The sequence below is a fragment of the Cimex lectularius genome, unplaced genomic scaffold (genome assembly GCF_000648675.2).
Source record: "Cimex lectularius strain Harlan isolate CLEC.00 unplaced genomic scaffold, Clec_2.1 scaffold166, whole genome shotgun sequence".
In the NCBI taxonomy this organism is placed as follows: Eukaryota; Metazoa; Arthropoda; class Insecta; order Hemiptera; family Cimicidae; genus Cimex; species Cimex lectularius.
This window is the reverse complement of record NW_019392766.1, coordinates 866955-889472: the sequence shown is the minus strand read 5'-3', so window position 1 is coordinate 889472 and position 22518 is coordinate 866955. Positions and strand designations below refer to the sequence as shown.

General features: G+C 35.9%; 1 protein-coding gene across 5 annotated transcripts in view; it reads left to right on the top strand.

The window, feature by feature from the left end:
- Window positions 1–22518, top strand: part of LOC106661447 (unconventional myosin-Ia) — a 177274-nt gene that overhangs the window by 54034 nt on the left and 100722 nt on the right. For all 5 annotated transcript variants that reach the window (XM_024227508.1, XM_024227510.1, XM_024227511.1 and 2 more), the window contains exon 2: window positions 15591–15650. The gene's annotated coding sequence lies outside the window, so the exon portion shown is untranslated. The remainder of the gene's footprint in view (window positions 1–15590; window positions 15651–22518) is intronic.

The window sequence follows — 22518 nt, the reverse complement described above, 5'->3', positions numbered from 1 at the left end:
GACGGTAATTCAAATTTCTCTAAAAAGTCATAGGATATTATTTTTACATCATGACTGAATTACCTCGAATCAATCAAGTTCACGGAGCCGTGGTCTCTAATTCAATTCGGCTGGCTAGAACAGAGCGAGAACGCTGGAAGCCGAGAAGAGTGGCTTCCTGTAATAGAATTCTCTTGGGGAATATACGTTACCCTTCTGCGCTGGAGATCTTATCTCCCCCCCCACGATCTATCAGCCTCCTCCGTATTCAAGGGCTGTTGGCTCCTTTTTTAAGGATGAGAGCCGAAAAACATCGCGTGTACAAATATTACCTGTGTTCTATATTTACACTCCGATCCGTTCGTTGGTACAGAAGTTAGGGTTTAATGGTTCGGCTTTCGACCTGAGAATGGTAGTGAATCGCAGAAAGAGAAAAGAATGGGAGAGAGAGAGAGAGAGAGAGAGAGAGAGAGAGAGAGAGAGAGTGTGTATGTGAATGAAAGAAAGAGAGAGAGAGAGAGAGAGAGAGAGAGAGAGAGAGAGAGATAAACCAGGCTTTCAACCATAGATTAAATACCAATAATCATTGATAGTTTAGAGGCAGGTCTGGAAGATAAAAAAGTCCAGCTTTATTCCTAGAGATATCGTCGATATTTGACAAGTTTTGGTACAAAGGAAAACACATAAGCTAAAACATTCCCAATACGTAAACATTTTTTAAGCCTTTTGGAAAGATAGTTTCGAGTCTGACAGACGAACACTCTGATTTATTCGAAATGAAGGCTGGCGTATTATCTCAAGCCTTGTACGATCCTTGCTGTATACAAGTTATCTACCACAGATGGAAAACTTATCTATCGTGCCCTCACAATATAAGTCACCTTAAATGGCAAAAAACAGGATCAATGAATTGGAAGACACTGAGGAGTTTGAAATAATCCATTAGAAATCTGTAGATCTTTACATACATAGAATGAATAGACTAACCAATCGTCCTCTACGGTAAAGTGGTAGCATTCCAGAGTGTAGTAAAATATTTAACCATAACACACACAAGGATCTGAACATTGAGTCGACATTGAGATCACCCCCCGGCATACTTATAAATGGGCTTTTTTTTTCAAAAACACCGGCACCCTGAGGGTTTATATGACCTCTGCTGTTGCGAACCCTGCGAAAGAAAAAAAATGCATTCAATGCCCAATGCCACCGCATGCCGAGGCCAGCATCTTGCTACACAGACAGCGCGTTGTAAGATGACTAAAAAGTTTTTTTTAAGATAGTTACGAGGTAGAATCACTTAAACTAGAATCTAATTTAAACGTAAGTGTATTCATTATTCATTGTAAAATTAATAGATGGGCCGGGTATGAATGCAATATAGAATAATAACAGAAGGAGTAGACGAGTAAGAAAAAAGGAAAAGTTCACAATCATTTATTGATCTAATGTTTTTATTAAATAACCAATTGATGTAATATGTAGACTCAATTGTCTGGAAAAAATTGTAACGCTTAAAGCCAAGAGAATCCACGAATCAGCCGCATACCGGAAGAAAAGCAGTAGACATTGCCCAAGCGGCATTCAAAGACAGGAGTGCGGCAGAGAATCTTTGCCTCGGGATTTGTGGGAAGGTGAACATAGTCGGAGATATTCCGGCCTGATTCTAGTCACGTTCACGACTCTAGAAAAAGGATAGCCAAAGGTTCATACCCTTGTCAATTCGAATCTTTCGCATAACCCTGCTGGAGAACTTAGGCAAATCACTTTGTCCATGGAATAACGTATAATGGTACACCGATATCACAGGAAGAAATATTTCTTTCGATAATGAAACTAAAAGAGTTTTTTATAATTGGCGTCTTGGTATGTCTGACATTAAATTTTTCTATATATAAAAAAAAGATAAAACTGTTATCAAACATTCAACCACGCAGTTAAACTTTTGGCAAGAAAATAAGCATGTTTTTAAAATTTGTCAAAACTGTGTGTTTGTTGTGTGGTTTTTCTTTGCGTGCGAAAGTAGCAGAGAGAAAGATAAAGAGAGGAAGGAGAAAGAGAGAGAGAGAGAGGGAGAGAGAGAGAGAGAGAGATTGACTGATTGATTAAACGTTTTATGTAACCTCGCAAAGTTAGGTCTTGAGGAACTTTCTTCCACTTAACGTGAGTTGTACATTTTACATTATACATACAGTTTATGCAGACTCTTTTAGTCTCTACAAATTATTACACAAATAGAATACAAGAAAAAACAAAGTTTTACACATTTTTTGCTATAAAACATTTATCTATTTATCTATGTAAGAAATCAACGAATAACAATAAAAAACGATAAATAATAACAATTTTAACAAAAATTTGTGATAGATAGACAGGATTTTAAATTAATTAATCAATTGTTTTTGATTTTCGTTATTCTTACAGTTATTTAGAGAATGCAAAAACACAATATAAAACATAAAATTTATTAATTTATGTTTCATGATTTTATGATGGTTTTAATTATTTTCCGTCATATGTTTTTCATATTTCTTTTGAAAGAACAAAAACTGCTCTCAGAGGAAATACATTTGGAATATCATATGCTTCATAACATTATCAGCTTTATGCTGATAATTATGAAAGAGTTGGAGTATGTTTTAATTCTATGAATTGGAATTTGGAATATATTGTTTTGTCTTAAGTTTAACGTTTTAATTTTTCTTTTATATTTAATAAATAGATAGTTCGGCTGGTTAGAGCGTATAACTTTAAACATTGTTGATATTATGATCATTTTTTGTAATTTATCATATTTTAACTTATTTATTCTCTTATATTTATCACATATAGCACTATCGTACTTTAGTGTTAATTATTCAGAAATCGGGTGATGCGGTCTGGTGTGATGTAGGTTTTAGAAAAACATTTTCTTTATCGTGCCAACGTTTCGATCTTTATTGAGATCATCTTCAGGGCCTGGGATTTACAAACATTGTTTACATTTAACAAATACATTTAGGATGTGGAAAAGTGAATTTATACAATGCAAAAAAATAAAATAAATTCACTTTTATGCAAATGAGGTGGTATGTGTGAACTAACTATTTTTAACAAATACAATACTAGTAGATATAATTTTATTAAAGCAATACAAAAGGGAATAGATTTTATTAACAACAAGACCATTTGAAATGATAAATTGTGGAGGAGTGTGTCGTTCAATCTTTTTAAAAAAATAGTTCCTACTCACTACGTTGTTTTCAACGATCCGGTTTTCAAGCCTACAGCTCATCATCAGAGAGAAAAGAGCTGTAGGCTCGAAATCCGGATCGTTGAAAACAACTTACTGTGAGTAGGAACTATCTTTTTAAAAAGACAAGTTTACTTTGTTTTATCCAATTGAATTTACGGTCTATTGAGACACCTAGTATCTTTAGTGCGTTTTCATTACTTATGTCATTTTCTAGTAAAATTGAATCAATATTCATATATTCCAATTTACAGATAAGTTGCTGGTGTCGAACTATCATGCAGTTGCATTTACTAGGATTAATCATCAAACCATGATTTTGTGGGGGGGGGGGAGAATAAGATAAAAAGCCATAAGAGAACGAAAAATATCCCTTGTTTTATCCTAACTTAACCAATTTTGGGTGATATGTCATTGCAAGTGAAAATATAAGGTTTAAATTAACAAAAACACCTCAAACATTTTATTTTTTTAATAAACAGATCTATTGTATTTTCTTAATTTGTAGTACATTACAACTGCCTTTACATAAGTAACATGTAACACGAGTAAGGAAGTATACAAAATTAAAAACAAAAGTAGAAAAAATATTCATTGGTATCACTCCAATTGAAATATCTGTTTAATTAATACACTTGTGTCATTACGTGTAGTTTATAAGATTTTAACTCCCCTGTAGAGTTTTCTATAGATGGTCGAGGCGTTTTAAAATTATCACTAATATTCTGATTTTAAAAATATTACTTGTAAGGCATAGAGGTTGAAAAAAATTCTCAAACATTTTTATTCGGTATTGTTTTCTTGTAAATATAGTTAGCGCAGAGATCAGAGTCGGTCTTACTCCGAGGGACTTGGTTACAAATATTAAATTAGCATTAATTTTTATTATACGAAATTATTATTATTCATTAATATTTTTCGTTTTTTAATTGTCAATAAATCTCACTGACATAAGACGTATACTTTTCTTTCTCAGAATTATCACTTTTAACAAATGGATTGCCGAACGCCTTTTTGCACACTGCCAAAATCTCATCTTCCAGATTACAATGTCCCCGGACAATGGGATCTAATATAAACGTCAACAGAAACTGTTCTGTCAAAAATACGCCCCAGTTATCTTGTCATCCGAGCCAAGATTCAGCTCTTCGGGCCAGAAACCCGAGGAGATATTATCGTAATTTGGTCGTTTAATACAGTTATAAAAAAATATGTCAAATTTATACTGTGTTCAAATATATGTATAATATAATATTTATTTAATAAAAATACATTATAATTTATTTTAATTAATCTAAGTAAGGTATTGGTTGAAATGAAAAAGTTAGTGTCACTAGCGGGATTCGAACCCACGACCTTCGGCTCGGTGGATTCAAATCCCGCTTGTGATACTAACTTTTTCATTTGAATCATCATTTGAAAGAAGTTATTTGGTCAATCGGACCACGAAATATAATGGATTTTAATTTATTATATACAGGGTGAGTCATTTTTTGACGCACCATTGGAAAATCAACGTGGGTGTGTTTAAATCTGACTCAAGGCCTATTTCTATTGATTTTAACATTAAAAAAAGGAAGTGAGTCAATTTTCGATGCACCATAGGAAAATCAACGTTGGTGCGTCTAATTATGATTCGACACATTTTATTTTGTTAGTCTAAAAAATTAGGCGAGTCACTTTTGGACGCACCATTCGTTACAAATTAGTTTTAGTAGGTTGGAAGGAAAATAAACAAAGCCAATATTATTAAAACATTATTCAAACACAATGTAAAAATTAAAAAAAAATTCTTCACAAATTAATTTGATTAAGGTTTAAGTGTATTTTTTCTGGTAAAGTAAAAAAATTAAATAAATGTAACACTCCTTTGTTAGCCAACCAAAAATGTTCAAAATCATTATAATAATTGTTCGAACAGACCTCCATTTGCTGCAACACAGTATCCTAGTCTATCGTAAAACGATGATCGGACAAAAAAANAGATTAATAAATAATATCCTGATTTTTTCCGACATCGGCACTCTACAGTTCAAAGTTATCACTTAATCCTTTGAGAAAAAACAATATTGCCCGGCTGTCTTTCTCGACTTTGCGGAAGCATTCGATCGGGTCTGGTATGCTGGGTTGTTGGGTTAACTCAAAGGCATCTTATCTACTACCTACTACCTTATCCTAAATTCCTACCTTGCCGACCGTTATTTCTGGGTAACATGCGGTTCTTCCCATTCCATTCTTTCCGTGCAGGAGTCCCCCGAGGTAGTTCCGGTCCAATCATTTAAGTAATACGTACTGCTCACATGCCTAATCAACCAAATTCTTCCTGGTTTACATTTGCAGATGTCACTGCAATCCTGTCCATTTGCAATGATCATGTCCTTGCCGTTCGTTCGTTCGATACAGTCTCACCTGTGGCGTGCTAATATTCCGTGGATCCTTCAATGTAGAAATTGAAAAAAGCAAAACAAAAAAAAACTGAAAGAAATATTTTGATGGTCAAAATGACAATAATTAAGAGTGAAAGAGAAACTAACAATTTATTGAAAAATAGAAAATAAAATAAACCTTTCGCCAATAAAAATAATTTTTCAAAACACCTAAAATACTAATCCATTATATTTCGTGGTCCGATTGACCAAATTACTTCTTTCAATTACCTAATCTTTTTATTTAAAGTTTTGGTTGAAATGTAACGATAGCTCAAGTGGTACAGCAGCGGCGTATTTAGCTGAAGGTCATCCCGCTTGTGACACTTACTTTTTCATTTCAACCAAAACCTTATATAAAAAGATGAAGTAATTGAGTAAAATAATATTACACTTTTTGAAAATGAGAATTTAGCTAGTTCCACTACGATCTAATTTAACACTAAAAAAAATAATGCGACTCCAGTACACATACACAAACATTAAAAGGCAAACAATGGCGGTAGCCGAGTGGTTAGCGTGAGAGACTCTCTGCTCGTAGATCCCGCGGTCGTGGGTTCGATTCCCACCGTTCGATTCCCGCTACCCTTCCCCCCAAAAACGAATACCCATAATAATAACATTATCATTGGTTTAAAAAAAAAAAACTCCGATTGAATCCAATACTAGTCCAAAACCCTCCTTTGTATTGGAAAAGCTTTCTATGCGCTGAATCGAACCCCTCACCATGACGTCAACATCCCTCTGTTGCCCACGCCAACAAATCAAGATAAAACAAATTCTATTCCTCACTCACTGACCATCCCAATCCCCTAGAAACCCGACTTTCCTCTACCTTACTCCCTGATACTTCACACCGCCGACTGAACTCCTATGGCTTTGTAATCTCACTTCGAGTGATAGGGATTGACAAGTGTTTTCCTATATCATAGTGTCACTGCTGAGTGACTTCTCCGGTCAGGACACGAGTCATCTCTGTGAACATTATATTTACTTCTTGTGGTTATTCTACAGTGTAAATTTCAAATAAAACGAAAAATAACGAAGATGAGAACAAATGAGGATGATTTACCAAAATTTGGGCCGTTTTACTTTACTACAACAAAATATATTTATTTTTATTTTCCTGAATAATGCACTAAGAAAAAAAACCAATTAAAATTTTAAAATATAAATACTAGCGAAAAAAATAATATAAAATGTAGAAAATAAAATACATGTAAGACATATTTTTTCTGTCTTTTTCAGTCTCTTTCATTTCTCCCTCATTCTCACACACCCTTTCTCCTCCCCTTTCGCTCCTCACCTTCTTTCTCTCTCTCTTCCTCTCTCTCTTTCTCTCACACACCCTTTCTCTTCCCCTTACCCTTTATTTTTCTCTTCCTCTCTCTCTTTCTATCACACACCCTTTCTCTTTCCATTTCCCTAACCCATTATTTTTCTCTTCCTCTCTCTCTCTCCTCTCTCTCTCTATCTCTCTCTTTCTCTCTCTCTGCTTCTCTCTCTCCATTTTTTCTCTATATCTCCGTCTACAAGCAATAAGGCATGTAAAATTAAATAATGATATATAAGTATAATAAATGTAAACATAACATACTAAAAATTGCATATTTAAATTTTATCGTATTTAATTCAACAAGGACCACTACATGTCACATCATACTTTCTTTAAATAAGGGCTGATGCGACAATGTCAATGTAAAAAAAAAGTTATGCCTTCAGATTTAAATGAAACGAAATTGTAATTGTCTAAGCGAAGTCGTTGACCGATCAAAGAAGCATTTCAATAGACTTGATGTTTTGACTGGCGTTAAGTTCACAATTGTTTTCCCAGGATGGATGGAGTAATGACTTTTGTGTAAGAGATTTCGGACAGAGGGATTTTTTCTGTACTATGCCGCCTGCTTGGCTCATTCTGCCTTAGGTCAATCGTCGAAACGGACTATGTTTCTTTTCTACACAATTCAACCGGGAACTTCATAGTTGGGGAGGTAAACTTGAATTTGACGGATTTTTGTCACGCTTCGAATCCGACCCAATTGTACCCCGCGTCGCCATGCCGACCCGGTTTCAATCGCCTCCCTCCAGCCCTGCTGCTTTGACTTCCAACCCTCCGAAGCCCCTCTTTCGGTCCCGAATCGTCTTCGGTAAAACTCGGTTATTAAGTTAGAAGTTGGTAACTAACTGCCACGGTTCACCCTTGCCCGACTTGATAAACTTCGATCCAACTTAAAAGCTCGTTTCAAAAAGTTGGTCGTTTCCGATGTCTACCCGTTGAGCGTCGCGAACGACGGGTCAAACCACTTTAAAATAACTTTTAAATATTATTACAAATTGAAATTCTATTGGCTATGTTGGGATTAGAACCCCAGAGCCGCTGGTTTGGCAAACACGAATCAGAAGCCCTAACCACCTAACGCACTCAAAATTCTTATTGGGATACGTAAAGTCCCAATTAAGAATAAATACCACTAAGCGTTTATAAAAAAAATGGAGCAGGATGGGGGGTTATGTGCTGGGTCTTTTTTTAGCTATACATCATTGATTTATTCATAATAACGTGAAGGTCTCTTTTCAGTTTTCACGATATCGATTGTGGCTTAGTAAAAAGTCTAAATTTATATGATTTACTTACTAAAGATATTTGTATAAAAAAAATATTTACCATCTTTTTCAAACCGTATTTAAATGAGTGAAAATAAAGCAAGGGATGAAATAATAATTCACGAGGCAAACAAGTGAAAATAAATAACTGTACGGTCAATTGAGAATAAAACTAGTTTTTAGGTCGAGTTGAGCTTGGCGGTCGTGTCCGGCCCCGGGCAAAATTACGGTTCTGAGGCATTGGGGTGGTTTATATAAATCCAGCGATAACCCAAAAAGGGGTCCGAGGATCGCCAGAAGGGAAACCGGTATGAATCCAACCCCATTCTCCTTGAGGGCATAATAAACGTAATTTCTATTTAAACGTTCACTATATTGTTTGTGAAACATTCAAATTGTTTGTATATACTGATGGACAAGTTTAACGCACCAGTCAATTTATTTAGTTTAAAAATTAAATACATCATCATTCTACATTAGTTGTAGGCAATTAGGAACTATCGTAGACAAAATAAACAGTAATCTATGCATTGTTTACAAAGTAGCATTATGCCCTTCCATTCTGCTACGCCAGTTAAACCTTTTACTTCGTTGATTTCATTTGATATTATTCTTATTCTTAAACCTTTTTCAACGGCTCCAGTCAGACATTTGAGTGAGTATGACAGTGTCTGGGTCATAAACATTATCAGAGAAAAGATACAGCCAGAGCAAAGTCGCCAGATGACTATGCAAATCACTCTACAATAGGAAGGATTCTTCGGCGATTAAGAAAAACAGGGCTTCACTGGTGACGTTCGATACCAATCGATATGAGTAAAGTATCGAGTGTTTTCTTACTTTTGGCATCGAATATTCTCATTCGATACAAGTACTGTATCGAGTACTTTTTCTAGTACCGGAAAATATACTCAAATAGATATTTCTCCGAGTGTTCAAATAATATTGTATTTTATTTTCCGTTCGAAACTTACCTCCCGTCAAACTGGGAGTTGACTAGTTATTGTAGCGCCTACCAGCGGCACGTGTCAAATTAATCGAGATTTTTAATTGGTGGTTGGCAACTCTGCTGAAAATTCAGGTAATTCATAATTCTTTCCCGCGTCGCACCTCGCACTTTCAATTTCACAAATTTCTCATAAAATGTTTTTGTCTTCAAGTCCCTAAAAAGTGTTCATCTTCCTTCTCGTAGGTAGATACGTAATCATGTCTCGTCCCAAAAGTAGGGCTTGAGGTTATTTTTACCAAGAAAACTGAATCGTCGGCATCTTGTAAACTCTGGGGAATACAGTGGGAATACGTTTTTCCTTGCGTGAACTAAGATGGGAATTTAAGCTGAGATATGAGGTTTTACATGTAAATTCAGCTGTGTGGAATCGGGGTAACTCGGGTATATGCTCCCTAAGCAATTCTCGTTCTGTCGAGACTGTGTTTCACTTTTTGGCGGAGTGCTCGATTTTGGGTGAGATTCGGTTCTTACACCTTGGTTGTTTTACTCTCCCAAGAAATGAGCTATTGCGGTTCTTGAGTAGTTCAAATTCTCGGTGCTTGATTTGGTATGCCAAATATGCTTGGAGCTTGGGTATAGACTTCATTTTTAATACTAGTTCGCTTGTTTTTTTTTTTGTATTTTCCATTTTTTAGGTATACTTTGTATTTTATTTTATTTTTCGTATATTTTTTCTCTTTTTTCTTTTCTTCTCTCTCTCTTCTCTAAACTGCATATATATTTGTAAACCAATGACTTCTGGCAGACGGATCGGACGATCCATGTCCATAATGCTTTTGTTCTTTAATATAACGAAAAGTTATAATAAAGCAATTATTATTATTATTATTAATATTATTATTACGTCTTATCTTTTCAAACATTTGAAAACCAAACATTCGTAGATCCATTTTTCTCAAAACTCGATAACGATAAAATTGAAATATCAATTATGTTGAAATGTGTTGGCAGTTTTTCCTTGTTCTTACCTACGTACCCGCTGTATGAAAAAATACTTAAAAATGAAAAAAACCCTGCAATTTGTTGATTATTTTAACGCAAGAGCGTATTTTAACCAAAGTCCACAACAGTAAATTGATCATTTATGCAAAAACGAACAACTATTTATATGAGTAAGTACTCGTTAGTATCGAATAATTTCTGTCGATACTTGAGTAGTATCGAATATTTCTTTCGATGCCAGTATCGAGTTCTGGTATCGAATATTTTCTTGTATGTTTCTTGTGTGAATGTGTTTCTGCAGAATTGCAGAAAAAATAAATCTTATCACTAAACTTACTGGAAAAAATTTAAAATTATAAAAATCAAAATACTAAATAATCAAACACTCCTACATTATTAATTTTTTATGTCAATAAAAAACGAATTTTTTTAACTCCCTTCCGCCCACTTTAAATAGATTAAATTATTTAAACAAAATATATAGTTTCTTGTGGAATATTATGCACGGAAACTAACTTATCCTGAAAAAAATCCATAAGGTTCATTTTCACAAAGCACCAGGTTTTCCATTTTTAGCTTTTAATAGAACTTTCAATTCAGAACTATATATTCTGTGTCCTGTACATTGTCGTTGAAAAAATATTTCGTATAATATACAGATAGCCTTCTGTTTTCTTTGGTATTGTATAACCTTTCAAACTAACTCTTAAATTCTGAAATATTAATGTTCTTTTTGCAAACGAACTATTTTTAAATATTTTAGTGTTGAATAATTTCTGTCCATATTTAAGTAGTAAGGAATATTTCTTTCGATATCAGTATCATGTACTGGTATCGAATATTTTCTGGTATCGCATGTCACTAGGCTTCACACTAAAGGGCCAGGAAAGGATCGACCTAGGTCTACAGGCCAGAAAGTCGATAGAGTCAACCGCCATCTGGCACTACGAAACCGCAGCATTACGGGAAATGAGATAAGAAATTTGATATGACAAGTCCGAAATGTTTCTTGGATCACTTCCAACAATTTTCCAAGCATTTCAACTTCATGCAATATAACTTTGTGCACAGGAGTTTATAAAGAAAAATATGAAAGGTGCACACATTTGCTTACTCTCAGACAGTCAGGCAGTTATAAATGTGCTAAATGCGTATGGTTTTAATTTCAAACTTTTCTGGGAGTGTTTTAGTTGCCTAATGGTGGTAAGGCCTTTCTCACGCTAAAAGAGTTGCATGAAGAGACAACAAGGAAAGTGCTTAAACTGTAAACAAATTTTTAAAATCCTTATTCAACCCCCAAAAACCTAAAAAATTCTTCAAAATCAGTTCAATTATGTGCTATATTTTTACTTCCTACAAGAAAGTTGTTATTCATGTTCTTATTTGTTTATCTTTTAAAATGGTCTCTGAATGATTTCTAAAACGTACTTGATTTTATGAAAAAGTTATGCTTTTCCTCCAGAAATGTAAGTTTCAAACCTGTTAACGATATAACATAAAAAATTATACAAAAATACAATTATATGTAGTACAGTTGTAAGAAAACTCAAATTCAAACTTGTATTCCACTGAATTTAAAATAGTTTAATAATGCTTTTTTTAAATAGACCCAGAAAACGTAATGTTTCGTATATATCGTTCTTCTGATCCTTATAAAGGACATCCGGTATACCGAAACCTCTGGTCAAAATCAACCTCCTGTCTTGTATCTCATCCTGTGAGCTTTCTCACTATTGTTTTTTCCCCGGCTTTGTCAGCTCTCCCTTCATGAAACATTTAGTATCGCAGAAAGCGTATTTTTCACTTTTTCTTTGGACATGAATCGGGGATTCCATCTTTTTTGATAACACATGTCTTTTGAAAGAACGTCATGCTTTTCTGCCTGCTGAAAAAGACCATCTTTCAATTAGAAAAAAAATTAACATATCTTTTCCTTTTAGTAATTTTTGCAATGAAAAGGAGACAAGCATATCGGGATTTATTTGTGGCAAGATTGAATTTAATAACCCGAGGATATTTTACTATCCTATTATAAATTAAATGTTGCATTACTCAATTTACTCAATTTATTATAGACAATTTTTTTGAAATGAAAAATCTGTGTCCCAGGCGGGATTCGAACCCACGACTTTCGGCTAAATACGCCGCTGTTCTACCAAGTCGCCCATGCCACAAACTTAATACAAGTTAGTACAATCGTTAATAAAAGTGTTTCAACATGTAGCCGTTATTTGCTTACATTTGGAATAAACGGGGAATCGAAATGGGAAGTTTGTGGCATGAGCGATCGAAGTCACCGTAGCCAAGTGGTAGAGGAGCGGCGTATTTAGCCGAAAGTCGTGGGTTCGAATCCCCAGTGACACAGATTTTTCATTTCGAAAAAATTGTGTATAATTAATTGAGTAATTATGCAATTAAGAATAAGCTGATAAAAGTGATTAAAAAGTTAGTATAAATATTACATGTTTATGGTCTATTTTATCTCAAGTGTACACGAACAATTTATTCGATGGGAGCAAGAATGTTTTTATCTATAATATTTAGCCTTAAGTACGATAAAATTATATCATAAAACTTTATCACCTTTTTCAAATAGTAAGCAATCGGACGTCTAATTCGAAAGCTATATATATTCTGATGCCCTGCATCATCCGCCATATTGACCAGGCTCTGCATGGTCAGATTTTCACTTATCCTACGCTCTTCAAAATCGCTAAATGGGAAGCACATTGATTCGTTGGTAGCTGCCAAAATCACAGAATAAAGGCCAAAAACGATAACCAGATTTGATGGGGAATATGAAAGACGTTTCGATTAAAGTGTAGTGGTTCAAGCTTAAAATTTATACTTTGAATATGTCTCGGGGCTTTATTTATAATTCAAGCATTGTTTATGGATTCAGTATTTTCAGAACGTATTTGATGAAATTCAACTGGATGTTCTCAAGTTCAATAAAGGATTTTTCTCCCTGGGCCATTTGAAAAAGCCGCCCAGATATGGCCAATTATCTTGATTGACATTGACAACAGAAAGATCGATTTTAGTTTAAAAATATTTGCCTTTTTGGCTAGGAAGGGTTTTGCGTTAAGGTTCATGCCGATTCTCTTCGTCGATATGCTTTCGCCTCCCCCCTCCGGGCGTCGTCTTTCCAAGCTTTGTTTTAAGAGACAAATAAATTTCCAATCGATTCGAACATCAACTCTAAATTATTTACGACCGTTGTTCACTTTTTCCAACGACCGCTACAAGATAGAAACGATGGCGGAATAGATAGAAAAAGGCTAAATTGTAAGGATATCCTTTTGTCCTTCCTCGGAGGGCTGCTGATGATCGATTTCCCTCGTTTTTGTTTCTTCTCCTCCGACCAAAAGCCTAACATTTTTCCCTTAAGTTCACCCCGTACAAAAAAAAAAAAAAAAAAAAAAAAAAATACATTTGATAATCAAAAGAAGTAATTGCTCTTTTTGAAGAAAAATTAATCAAATCAATGTTGTTAAGGGTGCATACTAAATGCACACACGCACACACACTTTGAAAATAAATTTTTGATTTTATATAAGATTTATTAGGTTTCGTGGTCCGCTTGACCAAATAAATTCTATTCAATTAATTAAGGTTTTGGTTGAGATAAAAAAAAAAGTCAGTGTCACAAGCGAGATTCGAACCCACGACCTTCGGCTAAATACGCCGCTGCTCTACCACTTGAGCTATACTCCACTCGGACACTAACTGTTAGTGTTTTCAGCCCACCCTGGGATTCGTGGCCTACTATATGTGGAACTACGGCGACGACGAGTGGTATAGTGTGGCTTTTCTCAATCCGAGTTCCTTCATTGTATCCTGTGACCCTTCCCAACTTTTGGTTGCAAGGGGGTATCTGGGTACAAAATAATGGTGGGGTTCTTAGGGGTTCTTGTATCCAACTCCAGCACAGAACTTTTAATTGGTACTAATATGTAAAAATGATTGTAAAACGTTTTGACACTCAATGATTATTTGGACGGTTACTCTTCTTGTACGACTGAATTTGAGACAAGACGTTCTGTATTACAACTGTCTTTTACCTAAATAAGTTAATGTATACCAAATAGCTGTATAAAAACTTGTAGAAAGACGCTTATGTTTTAGTATTAGTTAATAAAATTTCCTTCGATAATGTGCATAACAAGTAATGAATTTTTTCAAACAAATAATAAGAAAATTAGTAAAAATACACTTTTTTTGGTTGGAATGGTGGACCGGGATAATTTCAGCTCATTTCAGATCCCAGCCCAGTCAGTTCCTAAATCCAAACCCATTCAAAGTATAACTCTTAAATACTTCTTTCTTATTTACATAACATTCACTCAGTTAGGATGGAGTAATTGATATTCCATCATCACTCTTTACACCCATTTTGTTATTAATCAAATGGAGGGTCGATCGGCTACTCAATATTCCGCCATCGACCCGCTCACATTACAGATTCACTCTTATAAGTACATTCACTGTTAATACTCACAAAAAGAAACAAAACAATTTAAGATAAAAAAAAGAAAAAACAGTATAAGTCCCACTAGTACATATTAGATTCAAAAGAGTTCTGTTTCCTTCAAAAAATCCATATAAGGACGACCAAGACTCGTTACCATTCTCTAACGCGATTCTCACATAAGGTGACATTACTACTTGCTCTTTATTTGAATCTAAGGCAAATTCGATGATGTTCGACACATTGAACCACCTTTCCCTACCTGCCGGAGACAACATATTGGCTTGAAAGTAATTGTCCATGTGTCAACCTAGTATGCCATGTTCTTAGTCAGCTGACATGATTGTTCTTCGATTCTGTAAAAAAGAAAGCTTCATTTTTTCCTCAACACCTCTTTACAATTTATCGCCCTCATCCTGGTTAAGATATAATAGATCTTGATCCAACCACAACCCCTTTCCATTCCTAACGAAGCTTTTCATTCTTCAGAGTTGCAGTATATTATCAAAAAACATTCCTAAAAGAAAGCTTCTGGATACGATCTTAATATTGCTGAAATCCTTCGACTCCTTGTTTAAAAAGCACTCCTCTTCTTAACCTTCATAATACTGCCTCACTTCTATCCCTGGTCTTCCTTTTTCTAGGATAATACTTTCCAATTCTGGTGGGGGAAACTAAGGCATTCATTTTAACCCCTTTTTTTATAATAAAGAAAAGTCTTTGCATAGCATGAACTCTGACTATAATTAATAAAACAAGAAAACACGAAACGATGACGACTTTCACACCAAAGACACTGCTACAAAATATTAAACTGGCAACCGTTTTAAATGAAACAAAACTGTTTGTTATTTTCAATGTTTATGGTACGTATTATCTATTATGAAAACGCAGAAGCTTATCAACCAAAACCGTTTTGTTTTTCAGGTGGAGGAACACGGTTGATTAGTTCCATGAACTTCTGAATAAGTCTTGACGACTCCATTGGTATGTGTTATTATTTCATTTAGTGGGTTTTAGCACATTTGTGTTATAATTGTAAAATTGCACAACGGGTCTTGGATAATCAATCATGTTTGGTTGGACTATTTTCCAGCCAGGACTATTTTTTTTTTGTGTAGATTTTGCCTACAATTATTATTTATTAATAAAACGTTGAATCATATAATATTTTTGAAAATATGAACAAGTTTTTCTGTATAAATCTTCTTTAGAAACGCTAAAGTTAAGGCTGAAAATAACAAAGCAGCAGCTAAGAAAAATGTACATAAGCATTAAGTAGACCTCACCTAAGCCAAAATTTTAGATGAGTTTAGAGAATTTTGTCAATTAGAGTCAATTGGACAATGAAGTGACCTCTTTTCTTTAGCCTTGAAAATTTAGCCACAAAGCTCCGTTGATTGTTACCGGTGCTATAAGATAATTAACAACATTAATTGAATGTTGTAAAACCCCATTTTAAAAATTAGGTAAATATATTGAACCGTTGCCGCCGGGCAGCGAAAGGGAAATCTTGCCCCTGGGTTGCCCCTGGTGAATGGGGTTTCCACAACTTTGTCTCATCGGGTTAGCTCACGACCCGGAACCGGCTCTCGTATCAGATTAGATTATTCGTCTTGAATACATTCATAGCAATGAGGATCAAGAGATTTACACCATTTCACCGAAGCCTCCTTTTGTTCATTCAGAAATTCTATTTTGATAGAACTGTTGTTTCGAAATATAATCAATTCTATATATTTCAAGTTTTGAATTTATTTTTCGATATAGTCAATTAAATTATATAAGAAATAAAATTTTTACACGTTGAACCAATCGATACTGATCATTTTACAGACTGTTCCCTCTGGCTTACGTAGCACTTTTACGTTTCCGCTTAACGCTATCTTCAGTGAGTAACTGTCAGTATTGATCAGCTCATCTACTTGTAGATAAACCATCACCATCTGAATAAGTTTTGGTTATGACATTATGGCATTCCAGTTAAGAAAAAATCACCGGTCTAAAAAAAGCAGCAGAATCTGCTTAGGTTCGGGGCCAGCGGTGGTTGACAGGTTAAAGCGTCCGACTCGTATTTGCCACGCTAGCAGTTATGAGTTCTAACCTCTTTACACCACATAGAATTTTAGTTGGTAATATATATAAAGAGGGAAATTTATGGGCCGACAAACAGCTTAGGTCAACGCCGTCGTGTTTTCCTTCTTTTTCTCTACTTTCGTGCGTATTTTGATTTAAACTGCAGCTATTTGAATCTCGATCTGTTTTCTGACTGCATTTAAATGTGTACCAAGTCGATATGCTAAAATGTAGCTTCATGGTTGTACCTCAGGTTGTAACATACTGAACAGAAACAAAACATACAATACATATATATACATCACCACAAACATAGATGTCTGGTCACATTCACTCCCCCAGAGTACTCGATATTCCTCGGGGCGGAGTTGAACTCACACCACACACGCTAATAAATTAATTTTACTCTCCAGACATCACACACGCCCCAGAGTACTCGATATTTCTCGGGGCGGGTTTAAATAACCTCTTCCTTTCACACTAATAATTTACATTTTATTAGGTTTCGTGGTCCGCTTGATCAAATAAATTCTTTTCAATTAATTAAGGTTTTGGTTGAGATAAAAAGGTCAGTGTTACAAGCGGGATTCGAACCCAGAAGCTAAACAGCCGCTGCTCTACCACTTGAGCTATCGTGACTTTGATCCACACGGACACTAACTCTTAGTGTTTTCGACCCACCCTGGGAGAGATGGCCCACTATGTGCGGAACTACGGCGACGACGGGTGGTATAGTGTGGTTTGAGGCTTACCTCGTGTTCTCATTAACGGCCCTTTTCTCAATCCGAGTTCCTTCATTCTATCTGCGACCCCTCCCAACCAAGTTGCAAGGGGGGTATCCGGGCACAAAATCATGGTGCAGCCCAGAGGGCGTGGCAACCTCTTTGAAGCACAAGCTGTACTCGTGTCGGCCTAGGGTCGGCATGGGCGGCGGGTGCCTTAGCAGAGTCACATGAGGGCCAGTGCACCAGATCCTGTCTGCATAGACGGGGGAGAGTGTATGGCCATCTGTACCACGGTGTAACTGAAAAGTTCCAAATTCAGCCCGAGTTACACTGGGAACGAATTCGTGGTGGTACGTGGTGACGCCCCTGGGGGAACTTAGACAGAGGCTGTCTTCTATTTGTGACCTTCGTGAAGCTTGCGTATGGCCAGCGTTATTACCCCCGGCCTCACGGGAGACGTTGCGACCGGACGACAGCGTATAAGCGTTTAGGACGCGATGATTATGCTGAATAGTCCCTCGAATGCGTGAGTAAGAGAACAGAAACGAGTATGAATCGGTTTCTCTGACTCGAGTATGCTTTGCATTGTGCATATGACCGGCGTTGTACCCTTGGGGAAGCGAAGAATCGGATCACCTAGGATGAGCCTATGGCGTCCCTCGAATGCGCTTGGCAGGTGTAGGCTGAGCTCGACAGGAGGTTTTACCCTAGGCGGTGCTCATCTAGGAGGTGGTTAGCAATTTCACTAAAAACAAAACCTCGGCCGGGGCGGATCCGGTAGTTTCTACGCTACGGGAAGCCCCAATACTCTGGGAGATAGAGTCGCTTTCTCTATCTAGGGAGTACGCGGGAGAACAGGCTGATGTATGTATGTATGTAAGGGCTCTTTGCGTGCGGCATACGACCCTATGCACAATGAGGCCCGACCATTCGGAGTGGACAAGCGGAGAGCGAGGTTGTTCTTGGCCCTTAGGGGCTGGGGCGCCTCTTCACCAATGCTGAGGCGGTAACACTATTCCGTCGTATGCAGAGGTGCGTCAGCTCTCATCTTGAGAATCAAAACGTCTGATAAGGCCGAATAGGCCAGTTGCGGACGCTAAAGATCCTCTTGTCTTGTTGACGAAGAGTTCTCGGGAACCTCATGTTAGTGTTTTCGAGCCGTTCTCCATGGACCAGGGACCGACGTCTTTCTTATCCTGCCACGGCTTAGCAGGGTTATTTTTATTACTACGAGCCCAGCAGGTATCCCATTCTCTTAGTTGGTAATAATATATAAAAGTTGTTTGAACCCTTCATCCGGGATACCCACCCAATGGGTGTTTACACGTAAGCCTTCTGTATGACAAGAATTAATTTACTTTATAAACAGAAATCAGTTGATTTTCATTCTTGTTTTCAATCATTACCGTTTATACTTAGAGATGAAATGTATTTCTGGCAAATAAATCCATATATTTCTTCATGGTCGCTCCCCCCCCCCAGGACTGTAGCGTTTATAGGCGGATTTGTATGCGATTTGCCCCCCCCCCATTCGAGACGGTGGTGTTTCTTACTACCTAGTCTTAACCGACTCCGTTAAGTCCGTGACAAGTTCTCCGTTGATTCCTTTTTGGAGAATTGCCATGAACTGGAGTGTCTCGCCAAAACGATAGATTGTTGTCTGGGTACCCATAGGTCTGGAGGGTAACGAAAAGTTAAGTATCGTTTATGTTAAAAGTATATTTTAAATAAATTCACACAATTTTTTTAAAATATGGTTTTCTGCCATTGTTGGGCACGTATTTCAAATATACGTAAATATATGTGTCAAAAACGCATATTTTAGATGATTTTTTGTAATTTTCTAATTTTTGGTGTTGACTGACGACATGAACACCACCCAAGAGACTTATAACCAAGCTGAATTTGTTTTGTATTCTAATAAATTATGCCTTGAAAGATTTAGGATAAAAATAGAAACGATGAATTGTTTTATTTGTTATTTTATTTTTCATTTCAGTTGGTGTGTAATATTTTGAAAATTTTTTCTTAATTTATTTTAATTTAACATGAATAACATTGTCAGTAATGATTTTTCGAGCTATAACAATTTCATCCCTAATCCCTTGTTATCTCTTGAGGAAACGTAGTCATTCTGATAATTTCTAAGTTTAAAATTTTTGAAATAAGTTCGTGGATTTGTAAGAGACAGTGAAGAACCGACCGGTCACATATTGGGCAAAGTAACTCTTATTTCTTTTATTTTTGCCCGAACTACTTTTGCCCCATTTACCACGATCGTTCTGTGTTATAAAAGTTAACTCGCTCAAAGCGCCTTCCTACGAGGTTAAACAGCAAGTTGTCGACAACAATGGATAAGGAAAACAATTTAGACTGGATTGGAACGGCGGCTGCAAATGTTGTTTTGGACCGGAAAACTTATTAAACTTCTATCCGAAGCTATGAAACTCAATAGGAACAATAAACACAATGAAATTTTGAAACATTAATGACTTTAGTTAGAAGAAAATAATATAAAATAGAAATAATGATAAAAAAACACATTAGCTTTCACACAACACATTTTTCACAAATTTACTTTAAAAATTCAAGCGTAGTGTCTTTTCAAATTACCTAATAATCGCGGTAGCCGAGTGGTTAGCGTGATTGATACTTGAATCGAAATTCCGCGGTCGTGGGTTCGATTCCCACCGTCGCCCCCGGCCCATTCTCACGCAATCCTTCCCTCTCCTTCTCTCCACAAAACACATCGTATATATATCTCACATGTTCCTTGGATATGCAAAGTTCATAATAGCATTTACATATATATGTTATACACACACACACACACACACACACACACACACACACACACACACACATATATATATATATATTATAACAACAACAACAAATTATGTCCAGCGGATAGTTCAGTCTAGCCTAGGCATTGGAAGAAAAAAAATTCAGCTGAAAGCAGATTTGTATCACTTTGATTTTTATTAATATAAATTATTTCTGTTGTGTAGCCCATTTTCATTTATGGTTTTTGTTTGGTATTTTCCATTTTGGTTATCAAGGTTGATTGTTTTAATTTTGCCCCTCAGGCCCATATTATTCCATAGTATCTAATTATTCTTATATTGTTAGTTTGTAAGCAAAGGTTCATGTTTTGTTGTTTTATATTTTTTATAGAACGTATCTTGATTCATAAGGAAATATGTTTTAAACGAAACAAAATAGAGGTGTCCCTCTGCAATTGTGTTCATAATTTATTTCAAATCAAAATTCCGTTGATTTTGAGGCAGATCACCGGCCTCAAAGGGGTTAATAAAACCTTAAAAGACGGAATGTACTCATTCCTTAAAGGACCCAAAATAAATAGTGGTAGCAGAGCGTGGTTACGATTCACGGACCTCTGGGTTATGGGCCCAGCACGCCTCCACGATAGATGCAACTTTACAAGTCGGACTTACAAGGCGCAATGCAACTTCGTCTAGCTCTTTGTGGACAAGGTTGATTCGTTCATCTCTTCCCTGAGACATTGTTAAAACTTTGTACAAAAAAATACCACGGAGTCAACTCTGAAGAGACGTGAGATGGGCTGTGGAGAGTTCGAGGAAGTGCAACAGAATAGTCATTAATTAATGTTTTAATTAAGTCATTAATTAAAACATAGTTTATATATATACGGACGTAGAATCATCTATTTTATGAAACTTGAATGAATAGGTCTAAATATCGACTTATTCTCATTACCCAAGGCAGTTTCAAATTTATCAGATTTTTGTCGTTGTAAACAATTTTATTTTATAATAATATTTACAATTGGAAAGAAACCAGCTTTAGCTTTAGATTTATCTAGAAATTTCGAATTAAAAAACCTGAAAAAGGAATATCTGGTATACAGGTTCTAAGACAGAGTAGAGGCCACGAGCTGGTATCTATGGGAATAAACCGAGTACTATGATATATGATATAACTTTTTTGGTATTCGTAGGCTCATTTACAGGCAAAAGATTATACAAAATATCAAACTACTCGCATCACACTGCCGATAACATGGGCCTTAGCCCGACCGGTTAACCTATCAACAGTGACGTGGGGGATCTGGGTTGTTCAATCCGAAACCAGCGAACGCAGGCACAATTGAATCGGACTAGAGCATGTGGACGTGAAGGAAATTAATTCCTCCTCCGACATAAATCTTATCTAAGGCCCGTTAATTATCGCTATCTGGAACGGCAAGTCATTTTTCAAGGAGGGCACACCCGCCAGAGAATCGGGGGGTTGACAAACGATACAGCTAGGTTCACCCCTGCTGCAAGGGTTGGCCATTCATTTTTATAAAGGTGCCGTTCTACAATTATGTGATACACTCGATTATAGCTGGCTTTGATGATAAATGGAATAGGTCAGAAAGATCCGCTGACTACATTTTTTTCGAAAAAAAAACAAAAACGTATTTGTCTTTTTCTGACCATTTTGAATATTTTACACATCTACGTAAGATATAAAATTAGGTGAAAAACTTCATCTAGATCTATCCCCACAGTTTTTAAAATTATTTTGCCTCGTTAGTTTTTCTTGGTCTCGACCTACTATACGTAATCTAGATCTGTCACAAGATAATCAAGTTCATAACTAAAATTATTAGCAGTTTCTATTTTATTTATTTTGAAACTTCCAAAATGTTGTAGTTTTAAAACGCTCTTCACCCGCGAATCGCTTTCATTGTAAAATATTATCATAAATAAAATGAGAAGGGTAATTACATCTCGAATAGTACAAAAAGAAAGCCTTATATTTTACACTAAGTTATTCTTCTTCTTAAAACTCGTAAAACCGTTGCTTTTTCATTATTATGCTCAAAGTTTTTTTAAAGGGACGGGACTTTTAAACGGACCTCTCTATATAGCGGGATAATACAATAAGGTAAATTTTATTCAATAAACCTAATTTAATCAAAAATATTCCTTTTTCTCCTGACGCTTTCCCCGTCGGAGAAATAGATGAAAACGTATGGATTGTCTATTGTAAAATAATATTTTTTCTTGAGTTCAAACCTTTGT